The 11,748-nt window shown below is 43.4% G+C and overlaps 1 long non-coding RNA gene across 1 annotated transcript; it reads left to right on the forward strand.

Moving 5' to 3' along the window:
- Nucleotides 1-933: 933 nt before the first annotated feature.
- Nucleotides 934-5,193, forward strand: LOC144503134 (uncharacterized). The gene is made up of 3 exons (XR_013499416.1): nucleotides 934-1,046; nucleotides 4,023-4,072; nucleotides 5,059-5,193. It is a non-coding gene; the product is annotated as an uncharacterized LOC144503134 (long non-coding RNA).
- The last annotated feature ends 6,555 nt before the right edge of the window (nucleotides 5,194-11,748 follow it).

Here is an 11,748-nt window from a genome sequence, read left to right on the forward strand (position 1 = left end):
CATCAAGTTGTAAATGGTTAGATAGTACCTTTCCAACAATTATTCTGTTCCTCGCAATTTCATTTCGAAATCAGGATTTGCACCACCTCCTCGGCCCGTGAGGGAATTGTGACTGTCAAAACTTCATTCTAAGTTTGGAGAGTAACTGTGTTGGTGACAAGTGGTCATCCACCCCAATAGATCTGAGATTCCCATTGATATCCCTCGGAGGAAGTTGTGATCTCTAAACTAAGATGGAGAAGAATGTCGAATCCATCATGTGTAAATATGTGGTCGTAAACAAGCAGAACTATATTTAATCCATAATTGTGTTGATATTTTCAGAACATAACTTGGAATGTTGGGTTTTACTGAGGTCATTGTTGACCTTATGCTATTTACCTGATTGTGGCTCCACAAGTATTTTCAGGGGAAACAACCCTAACATAAGCAATTGGTGTCACAAACCAATAAGAATTAATGTGTCCGTTAAATTATCTCTCCAAAATCCTGCCCCGTATTCTTCATTTCTATCCGCCTCAAATGAAGACGAACAGTCGGCAGCAAACTTGAATTATGGCTGTCCAATTACGATATTGGATGATCAACACTCAACTTGCTGCAACTTCGTCGGTCAGAATTTTTGGAATAAATCTTTTAATTTTAAATAGGATAACACGTCCGCAAAGCAGCCGAGAGGGGAAATACAGGCTAACATCCCAGCGGAACCTCAAAGCCCCGGTGTTATACTCTGCGTTTGAACCATGTAATTAAAGGATATATTGTAAAGGAACCCATTAAGAAATACATGCCTGGGGTTATCTCACAGTGAGAGATGCAATGGCAATAATTTCTCTTGTGCATGTTCTCAATTCAAATCATGTAAGTCGAAGGATATATTGCTTGGCAGAGATTTTTTACTTCCAATTGTGTTAAATATGTACAAATTTATTTTATAGAACATAATTCCTGGAGAAACAAACATTCGTGGTCTTATCTGCTGATTTTTCTATTAGTAAATTTATGCGGTATTTTGCTCGTGGCTATATTCCGCTGGAAAACGAAACGTGAGTATTATACTTTCATTGGCACCGTTAGGTGTGTGATTATACAACTTTCATTATAAATATCAAACAATCTCATCAATTAATATCATGGTGTGTCTTTTCACTATGTTGTTCTTGGACATAAAATGATACCGAATCACAGAGAGATGCTGCTGGAATGTATTGATGGAGACTTTCATGTGGTAACCAGAATTTATCAAGATTTATATTTGCAGTATAGCTTTCATAACATTTATCAGTGAAAAAAATCAGTTTAACACATGAAATTCTACAGATCCTAATTTAATTTTTAAAGTTCTACTTTGGCCTAATTCACCTAAAAGAATTACCCAATGCAGTATACCCAAGATTCAATTCGCAATCTCTGGTCATACCCACTATTTAAACAATAGTGACATTCTCTTGCTTACAAAAGCGCATCAGCTGTCGTGTATCACAGGATAATCCTTACCTATGTCCGTATTACTATGTGTACCTGTAACCCTCACTCCTACCCTCAGCAGATGTTTGTTTGCCCTTTTTAAGTTCCCTTTTTCCTTGGAGTTTGTTCGCGTGCTCTGCGCTTTAAATAGTCCTTCGTGTCTTCCACTTCTCGGCTCATGGTCGCTTACATTTCCATTATATCTGTGTCTCGGCAGTTTAAGACCTAGATTTTAACCCAATTTCCTTTGCTAAATGAAAATAGATTGAGCTGTCCAAAACTGCACCCTCAGACTGGATATTTCAAAATGAAGTCGGAGGTCACGGTGGCACAGTGGTTAGCACTGCTGCCTCACAGCAGTAGGGACCCGGGTTCGATTCCCGGCTTGGGTCATTGTCCTTTTTTTTTAGGTCAAACCAAACCAAGTAAACAAACTCAGATTAAATCAGGACAAAGTAAAAGGGGCAGCTCCCCAAAAAGGAGGGGGAACAGCCCGAACAGAAATCAAAGTACAAAGGAAACTTAAAAACATCAAATTAAAATGTGATTATTAGGGTCAATAATGCACCCCAACCCCTGCGGTGCCCAGCGGGCGCGGAAAGCGTCAACCTCGCCCGTGGACACCGCATGCTCCCTCTCCAGGGACACCTGGCCGTGAACGTAGCCGCGGTAGAGGGGCAGACAGTCAGGATGGACAGCCCCCTCGATCGCCCGCTGCCTGGACTGGTAAATGGCGCGTTTCGCCAGGCCCAGGAGCAGGTTCACGAGGAGGTCGCCATCCTGACCCTCCCCTCTCCGCACCGGGTGTCCGTAGATCAGGAGCGTGGGACTGAAGTGCAGACAAAACATCAACAAAAGGTTCTTCAGGAAAACATAAAGGGAGTGCAGCCTAAGACACACAACATAGACATGGTCCAGGGACTCCACAAGGCCACAGAAAGGGCAGTCTTCGGAGCCCGTGAACCAGTGAATCCTACCGTTGTGCGGAACTGCTGCATGCATCACCCTCCACCCCAGGTCCCCGACGTAATTGGGGGAGATCCCTCCATAGAGGGACCTCCAGCGGGGACCTCCGCCGCCCAGCGGCGCTTGGGTCATTGTCTGTTTGCACGGTCTCTCCATATCAGCATGTGTTTCCTCTGGGTGTTCCGGTTTCTTCCCACAGTCCAAAGATGTGCAGGTTAGGTGGATTGGCCATCCTATAATTGCCCCTTAGTGTGAGGGGGACACTAGGTTACGGGGATAGGGTGGGATTGTGATCGGTGCAGGACTCGATGGGCCGAATGGCCTCCTTCTGCATTGTAGATGTCTAAGTTAGATATAGTTAACGGGATCTAGGGATACGAGGGGAAAGGCGGAATCGGGGCATTGAATTTGATAATCAGCCATGATCAAAATAAATGGCGGAGCAGGCCATTCGAAGTCCGAATGGCCTACTCCTGCTTCTATTTTCCATGTTTAATCAAGTTGTCTATCTGTCCAACCCGATACAGCAATATACACATGGTTAGAATAGGTTGTTCGACTTGTCCCGTCAATAACTGGAAAATATTTGCGCTCAAGCACTTTTCTTTTTCAAGGATTGTAGATGAATGACCTTTTGTGGATCATTTAAACGTTTACCACGTGTCCAATTGTATTATTTTAATACACATGTTAAAATGGGGCCTGGTTACTCCCTGGAAGTCGAGTGTTTTTTCCCCATAAAAGGTACTGCGCCTACCTGGCTCCATGGTTTCACGGTCGTGGTAAAATTAGACCGATTAATGATCTCCACATTTGTCTTATTTTTATTCCAATTTAGCTTATATTTATTTACACTAAATTCCAAATCATAGCTTTGGACCATCTGTTCCAATGGTTTGCAACTGTAAGAATTCTTATTTCTCCTTATGCACAATTTGTACATTAATATTGCAGCGTTTGCGTACAGCTGGACTGGGTTAGGTGTTTCGGTGTGAATAGCATTGCACTATATGTGATCCAACGCTGCTATAATTGTCCTGTGTATGGTCGGCCGTGTTATCTGTAATATTACAGGTATCTTGACTTGTCCTTATCCTGTAGATAAGGGTGTATAGTGTAGATACTGGTCCAAATAGAGATATATCGCTAGCATAACAGCCCAAATAACAGTATAACAGCATAAATGCATTTAGTCGCTTTCTCAAATACTATTCGTTGAAAATATTGTCTCTTAACGCCTTGTAAATCGCATTGATTCTAAGATAAATCTAGTATAACTGTCCTTCCGTGAGTTACAGTCTTTAACCATTGTGCACTCATTCCACTCATTTACAATTGAGTAAAAATGATCTTAATTCAGGTCTCAAAGTAACGTTGCTCCATGTTTTGTATCGTTTTTGGATAAAAAATGCTTGCGTTTCTAGTTTATAAAAGATTCTGTTGACGATAACACAGAGACACATTCTCAGTTTCAGAGCGATGCAATGCACCAAATTCTGTTTTCTTCTCCCTGATTTTCGTTTAGTTACAGATTTGGCACAACAGGAATCTTTGACATGTTGTCATTTTCCGTTGTTTTGTCATTCCAGGAAAGCAATTAGTTGAATACAGCGCCCAGTCTACCGAGACCATCCCAGAGGTACTGTACCTGTAAAAAGCAGTTGTATCATGTCCTACACTTGGGGCATTAGTCTGGCGGGGAAGTAAAACGCACGGGAATGTTTTTATTAGGATTTAACCGTAATCACAGATCTTTTCTTCCATTGTTCGGTCGTTCACTTTTATTTTGCTTTGAAATGTGACATTATTTAATCAAAGTAGAATCGTGTTCGGATCAAATCCACAATTTTTGTGATTTGGGGTTTATCACCTGATGAGGATCGAAGGCCATGAAGCAGGAGTTCCTAAAAACGAGGAAAATAAATTGCAAGACGAGCTAAAACTGTAAATAGGGGGAAACAACCCCAGCAAGGAGGAAAGCAATAGTTTTCATTTATGTCTGAACATCAGAATTCATGAGCGCTTCGTGGACAGTGCATTGAAGATTGAAACATGGCCTGGTATCATGTCATTCTAACTCAAATGGCCAACGTCCCAAGGAAGATATCTGACTTTAAAAAAGGGTGAAAATAGGAGGAGTTGAGTTCTGCACCAGTGATTTTTTTTTGCGGAAGTTATCACGATCCCCCAGGCGCAATTCCCTGATGTGATGAAGGGAGTAGACAGGCGTTTAGGGAGGATTTCAACGGGTGGACTAGGCAGGGTGAAACATGAGCTTGTGGACGGGATATAGGCACCTGAGACGATGCAAGAGGAGGTCTCACGAGAGCTTTGACATCGTAGTGTGGATAAAACAGGAAGAGAAAATAAAATGAGAGAAAATGAGGGATGAGTCAGCAAGAGAGTAGAGACCAGAGGTGTACACTTTTTATCTCAATTGTTAATCATGTACTACAGTTAACTTCACACTATTTTAATTAGCACCGTTTTTATCATTCGATTATGTAAAATAATATTACAAACTTAACATTGCATCATCTTCGGCAAAAATATCAGACTGGTCGCCAGTAAATGTCTATCGCACTAATCGTTAGCGCCTTTATTCGTATTGCTGATTCTTTCCAGGACACTTCAAGAGTGGATCGAACAATATATGCGACCGTTTGTTCTGCAAGAATGAAAGAAACCTCGCCCAATTTAGAGATCGTTTATTCTGATCCGCTGGTCGAAAGGAACGCGCCCAATAGGTCAACAGCCAAGGTGCGTTGGCTTGAGCAATGAACATAGATTTCGAATTAAGTAGCGAATCCTGCCAGGTATCTGGTTACACGGCCCTTAATGGAGATTACAAATTCATGCAACAACCACGATGCGGCAATTAAAATTAACGAAGCACTTGTTTAGTGAGTTACTGGCAGACAATGTTTCAAAAGTCGATGAATATAGTGTGAATCTACTTACCACTACTTTGTGGTCCATTTGAAGTCACGCCCACGAGGAATTTGTTCTACTTCGTGCAGACTAATGACGATTTTAAAAGTAAATAAAGGCTTGCTAAATTCTCCATATATTAAAAATATGGACCATTAATGCGTTGTTCTACATTTACAGGCGGACTATTCAACCGTGAACATCTGCAAAGCAGATCCTGAGACAGAAGGTGAACATGACGAGCCAATAGTTTACTCCCGGCTGCCGTTTCAGGAGAAGGAAACTCCGTTTCTGACCCCATGCTTGCAGTAAGCTGCAACTTTACAGCCCTGACCGCAGGCGCTGAAAATGTAAAATAAAATCAGAAAATACAGCAGACACTCAGCAGGTCAGCCGGCATCTGTGGGGGGAGAAAGAATGACGCATTCTCACTTCATGTTGCCTTGCACCGTCATTTAATCACTCCTGTGCTTCACCCTATCGCATTTGTTGACTTCCTGTCTCCGTTTTGCTGTACTGATGCTGAACAATCTGCTGATTATCTCCAGAATCTTTTGCTTTTATTACTGGAGCCCCTGCATCATCATTTAAGTGGGGATTATTTGTCACGGTTCCCTTTCTGTCATTCCACATACTATTCTTGTAATAGAGTCATAGAGTCATAGAAGTCTACAAACAGGCCCTTCGGCCCAACTTGTCCATGCCGCCCTTTTTTTTAAACCCCTAAGCTAATCCCAATTGCCCGCATTTGGCCCATATCCCTCTATACTCATCGTACCCATGTAACTATCTAAATGCTTTTTAAAAGTTAAAATTGTACCCGCCTCTACTACTACCTCTGGCAGCTTGTTCCAGACACTCACCACCCTCTGTGTGAAAAAATTGCCGCTCTGGACACTTTTACATCTCTCCCCTCTCACCTTAAACCTATGCCCTCTAGTTTTAGGCTCCCCTACCTTTGGGAAAAGATATTGACTATCTACCTTGTCTATGTCCCTCATTATTTTATAGACCTCTACAAGGTCACCCCTCAGCCTCCTATGCTCCAGAGAACAAAGTCCCAGTCTATTCAGCCTCTCCTTATAACTCAATCCATCAAGTCTCGGTAGCATCCTAGTAATTCTTTTCTGCACCCTTTCCAGTTTAATAATATCCTTTCTATAATAGAGTGACCAGAATTGCACACAGTACTCCAAGTATGGCCTTACCAATGTCTTGTACAACTTTAACAAGACTTCCCAACTCCTGTATTCAATGTTCTGACCGATGAAACCAAGCATGCCGAATGCCTTCTTCACCACTCTGTCCACCTGTGACTCCACTTTCAAGGAGCTATGAACATGTACCCCCAGATCTCTTTGTTATGTAACTCTCCCCAACGCCCCACCATTAACTGAGTAAGTCCTGCCCTGGTTCAATCTACCAAAATGCATCACCTCACATTTGTCTAAATTAAACTCCATCTGCCATTCGTCAGCCCACTGGCCCAATTGATCAAGATCCCGTTGCAATTAGAGATAACTTTCTTCACTGTCCACTATGCCACCAATCTTGGTGTCATCTGCAAACTTACTAACCATGCCTCCTATATTCTCATCCAAATCATTAATATAAATGACAAATAACAGTGGGCTCAGCACTGATCCCTGAGGCATACCGATGGTCACAGGCCTCCAGTTTGAAAAACAAATCTCTACAACCACCCTCTGGCTTCTGTCAAGAAGCCAATTTTGTATCCATTTAGATACCTCACCCTGGAAACCATGAGATTTAACCTTATGCAACAACCTACTGTGCGGTACCTTGTCAAAGGCCTTGCTAAAGTCCATGTAGACAACATCAACTGCACTGCCCTCATCTACCTTCTTGGTTCCCCTTCAAAAAAACTCAATTAAATTTGTGAGACATGTTTATATGTTTCATAAAGCACTTTGTATAACTTGAGAGGCTGAGTTTCATGTTTATTGAGGAGTAAGATTCTGACTTGCTGTAGATTGGAAACACATCGTTGTCTGGCATACTTGTCTACAGAAGACAAATAGCCTGGAGTTTGCCATAGTAATGATGGTAAAAGTGTCAGCGTTCATCATCACTATTCTTCCGAACAAGACAGTAACTTTTGGAGTCCACATATGCACAGTTAAACATGGAAATTGCTGTCAGTGACTCTGTGCTCCTGCAGATTGTAAACTGTTGAGGTTCCCCAGAAAAAATCAATTAGAATCTATTGAACAAATGGGAGTAGGCACTTTAATGCTCCCGGTCTTGCAGTAGAACCCTTGTTGAATAAGGTGTAATTGGGTTTTTAACGGAACACTGTGTTCATAATTATTACTAAAAAGTCTCACTGACCCTGGAAAGAAATATTTATATATGTTAAATGTATTCTTCTACATTATGACATGTAACTTCACATTCTAAAAATCATGATCCAGAATTTCAGAACTCCTAATGTGCGGCACGGTGGCACAGTGGTTAGCATTGCTGCCTCACAGTGCCAGGGACCCGGATTCTTTTCCGGCCTTGGAAGCCCCCATGTACTCACCAGAGCCTGGGAAGTTTGGACTTCCAATGGGCAACTGCCCTGTGTCTGGACCCACCTCTGAAATTCTGTGTGCAGTTTGCACCTTCTCCCTGTGTCTGCGTGGGTTTCCTCCGGGTGCTCCGGTTTCCGCCCACAGTCCAAGGATTGGCCATGCTAAATTGACCCTAGTGTCAGGGGGATGAGCAGGGTAAATGTTTGGGGTTACGGGAATAGGGCCTGGGTGGGATTGTGGTCGGTTCGACTCGATAGGCCGAATAGCCTCCTTCTACACTGCAGGGATTCTATAAGTTCTATAAGATGCGCTGGAGAACTGTCCCGAAGCCCCCATGTACTCACCAGAGCCTGGGAAGTTTGGACTTCCAATGGGCAACTGCCCTGTGTCTGGACCTTCCTCTGAAATTCATTGTTGTCGTCAGGGAATTTGGATTGCTCTGACCCGCTCTCCAGAATTGTTACCCAGGAAAGGTTGGAATGTTTAAAACGAGCTCTAATTCCCAGGTGACTATACAACTGATTCCCCGACCCAACTGATTCTCCAACTACCCCTCTGACCTTCCAATTCCCCAGAGGCCTCCCCCATGATACTAGCCGCAACCACCACAACACTTTCACAACCTGAATCTGACTACTTCGACCGAACTACCCCACCTGCTTATCTGACTACCCGATTACCCTTGAAGCCCAGTTTACCCCCAACTCCCTATCTAGCCATGCAACTCAAGATTATCCCCAGCCCGGTCCCAACTGAGCACCCTCCAACCCTACTACCCCCATTTAAGTACTTCACACTGCAACTACCTGCCTGAAGCCACTTCCACTATCACCTGATCCCTTGCCTACCCCAGCTGATCTAACCGATCAGCTGACTCATCCCACCGACTCCCTGACTGCCCCTTGATCCTACAACCCCTTCACCCACTGACAACCCCCAACTCAACTACTTCCTCAACACTCCCTGCCCCATTCCCGACTCACATTACCCTCCCAGCCTTTAACAAGGTACTGCATAGTAGGTTGTTGCAGGGTAAGGTAGCCAAATGGGTACAAAATTGGCTTGACGACAGAATAAGAATTCTCACAACACCAGGTTAAAGTCTAACAGGTTTATTTGGCAGCACTAGCTTTTGGAGTCTCAAGCTCCTTCATCAGGTGAGTGAGGACTTGTGTTCACAAACAGGGCATATAAAGACACAAACTCAATTTACAAGATAATGGTTGGAATGCAAGTCTTTACAGGTAATCAAGTCTTAAAGGTACAGACAATGTGAGTGGAGTGAGAGCCGAGCACAGGTTAAAGAGGTGTGTATTGTCTCCAGCCAGAACAGTTAGTGAGATTTTGCAAGCCCAGGCAAGTCGTGGGGGTTGCAGATAGTGTGACATAAACCCCAGATCCCGGTTGAAGCTGTCCTCATGTGTACAGAACTTGGCTATCAGTTTCTGCTCAGTGATTCTGTATTGTGTGTCGTAAAGGCCACCTTGGAGAACGCTTACCCGAAGATCAGAAGCTGAATGCCCGAGACTGCTGAAGTGTTCCCTGACTGGAAGGGAACACTCCTGCCTGGTCATTACACATCTCTTTCACCTGTGCTTGGCCCACTCTCCACTCACATTATCTGAACCTTTAAGACTTGATTACCTGTAAAGACTCGCATTCCAACCGTTATCTTGTAAATTGAGTTTGTGTCTTTATATGCCCTGTTTGTGCATATATACTCTTGCGACTCGGCTAACGTTGTCTACCTGATACGCTGCAGGAAAGGGTGTCCCGAGGCATGGTACATTGGGGAGACCATGCAGACACTACGACAATGAATGAATGAAAACCACTCAACAATCACGAGGTAGGAGTGTTCCCTTCCAGTCGGGGAACACTTCAGCAGTCCCGGGCATTCAGCCTCTGATCTTTGGGTAAGCATTCTCCAAAGCAGCCTTCACGACACACGACAGCGCAGAATTGCTGAGCAGAAACTGATAGCCAAGTTCTGCACACATGGATGGCCACAACTGGGACCTTAGGTTCATGTCACACTATCTGTAACCCCCACAACTTGCCTGGGCTTGCAAAATCTCACTAACTTTAACCTGTGCTTGGCCCTCTCTCCACTCACATTGTCTGTACCTTTAAGACTTGATTACTTGTAAAGATTTGCATTCCAACCATTATCTTGAAATTGAGTCTGTGTCTTTATATGCCCTGTTTGTGAACACAAGTCCTCACTCACCTGATGAAGGAGCTTGAGATTCCGAAAGCTAGTGCTGCCAAATAAACCTGTTGGACTTTACCTGGTGTTGTGAGACTTCTTACTGTGCTTATCCCAGTCCAATGCTGGCATCTCCACATCTTGATGTCAGAAGACAGAGGTGGTTGTAAAGGGTTGTTTTTCAAACTGGAGGCCTGTGACCAGCGGTGTGCCTCAGGGATCAGTGCTGGGTCCACTGTTATTTGTCATTTATGTTAATGATTTGGATGAGAATTTAAGAGGCATGATTAATAAGTTTGCAGATGACACCAAGATTGATGACATAGTGGACGGTGAAAAAGGTTGTCTCGGATTGCAGCGGGATCTTGATCAATTGAGCCAAAGGGCTGATGAATGGCAGATGGAGTTGAATTTAGGTAAATGTGAGGTGATGCATTTTGGTAGATCAAACCAAGGCAGACTTACTCAGTTACTGGTAAGGTGTTGGGGAGAGTTACAGAACAAAGAGATCTAGGGGTACAGGTTCGTAGCTCCTTGAAGGTGGAGTCACAGGTGGACAGGGTGATGAAGAAAGCATTCGGCATGCTTGGTTTCATTGGTCAGAACATTGAACACTGGAGTTGGGACATCTTGTGGAAGTTGTACAGGACATTGTTAAGGTCACACTTGGAATACTGTGTACAATTCTGGTCACCCTATTATAGAAAATATATTATTAAATGAGAAAGAGTGAAGAAAAGATTTACTAGGATGCTACTGGGACTTGATGGTTTGAGTTATAAGGAGAGGCTGGATAGACTGGGACTTTTTCCCTGGAGCGTAGACTTAGGGGTGATCTTATAGATGTTTATAAAATATTGTGGGGCGTAGATCAGCTAGATAGTCAACATCTTTTCCCAAAGGCTGGAGAGTGTAAAACTAGAGGGCATAGGTTTAAGGTGAGAGATATGAAAGAGTTCAGAGGGGCAATTTTTTCACATAGCGGGTGGTGTCTGGAACAAGCTGCCAGAGGTAGTAATAGAGGTGGGTACAATTTTGTCTTTTAAAAAGCATTTAGACAGTTACATGGGTAAGATGGGTACAGAGGGATATGGGCCAAATGCAGACAATTTGTCTAGCTTAGTGGTTAAGAAAATGGGCGGCATGGACAAGTTGAGCCGAAGGGTTTGTTTCCATACTGTAAACTTCTATGACTCTATGACCCAACTGACCTGTTCCCCGTAGCTTCTATAGTGGCTTTGAGGCATTTAAATTTACCAAAATATAGCCAGCTGGTGTTGTATAACCAGTGGGTAGTTTGGTTTTCCTCTGACTTGGAAAGAAGACTCAATGCTCCACGTGCTGAGGTGAGGGGGGGAGGGCGCAGTTTAGAAATCCAGCAGGAAATGTGGAGCTCCAGAACAGGTAAGTACGGTGATTGCCATGCCTTGGAAAATTCTGTCCATAAATATTTTTCAAAGCTTCTATGTAATATTTTACTATAATCCCATGCATCTGCCACCATCATTTTTTTGCTATCTGTAAAATTTCAAATTAAACGGCAGGCAATTTCTACAGATTTTGCTTTCTGGTTTGCTGTCTGTGAGAAAGGCTGAGTCTGATTGGTTACATCACTGCTTCTGGAAAACTGTGATCCGC

The sequence above is a fragment of the Mustelus asterias genome, chromosome 13 (assembly GCF_964213995.1).
Source record: "Mustelus asterias chromosome 13, sMusAst1.hap1.1, whole genome shotgun sequence".
Classification (NCBI taxonomy): Eukaryota; Metazoa; Chordata; class Chondrichthyes; order Carcharhiniformes; family Triakidae; genus Mustelus; species Mustelus asterias.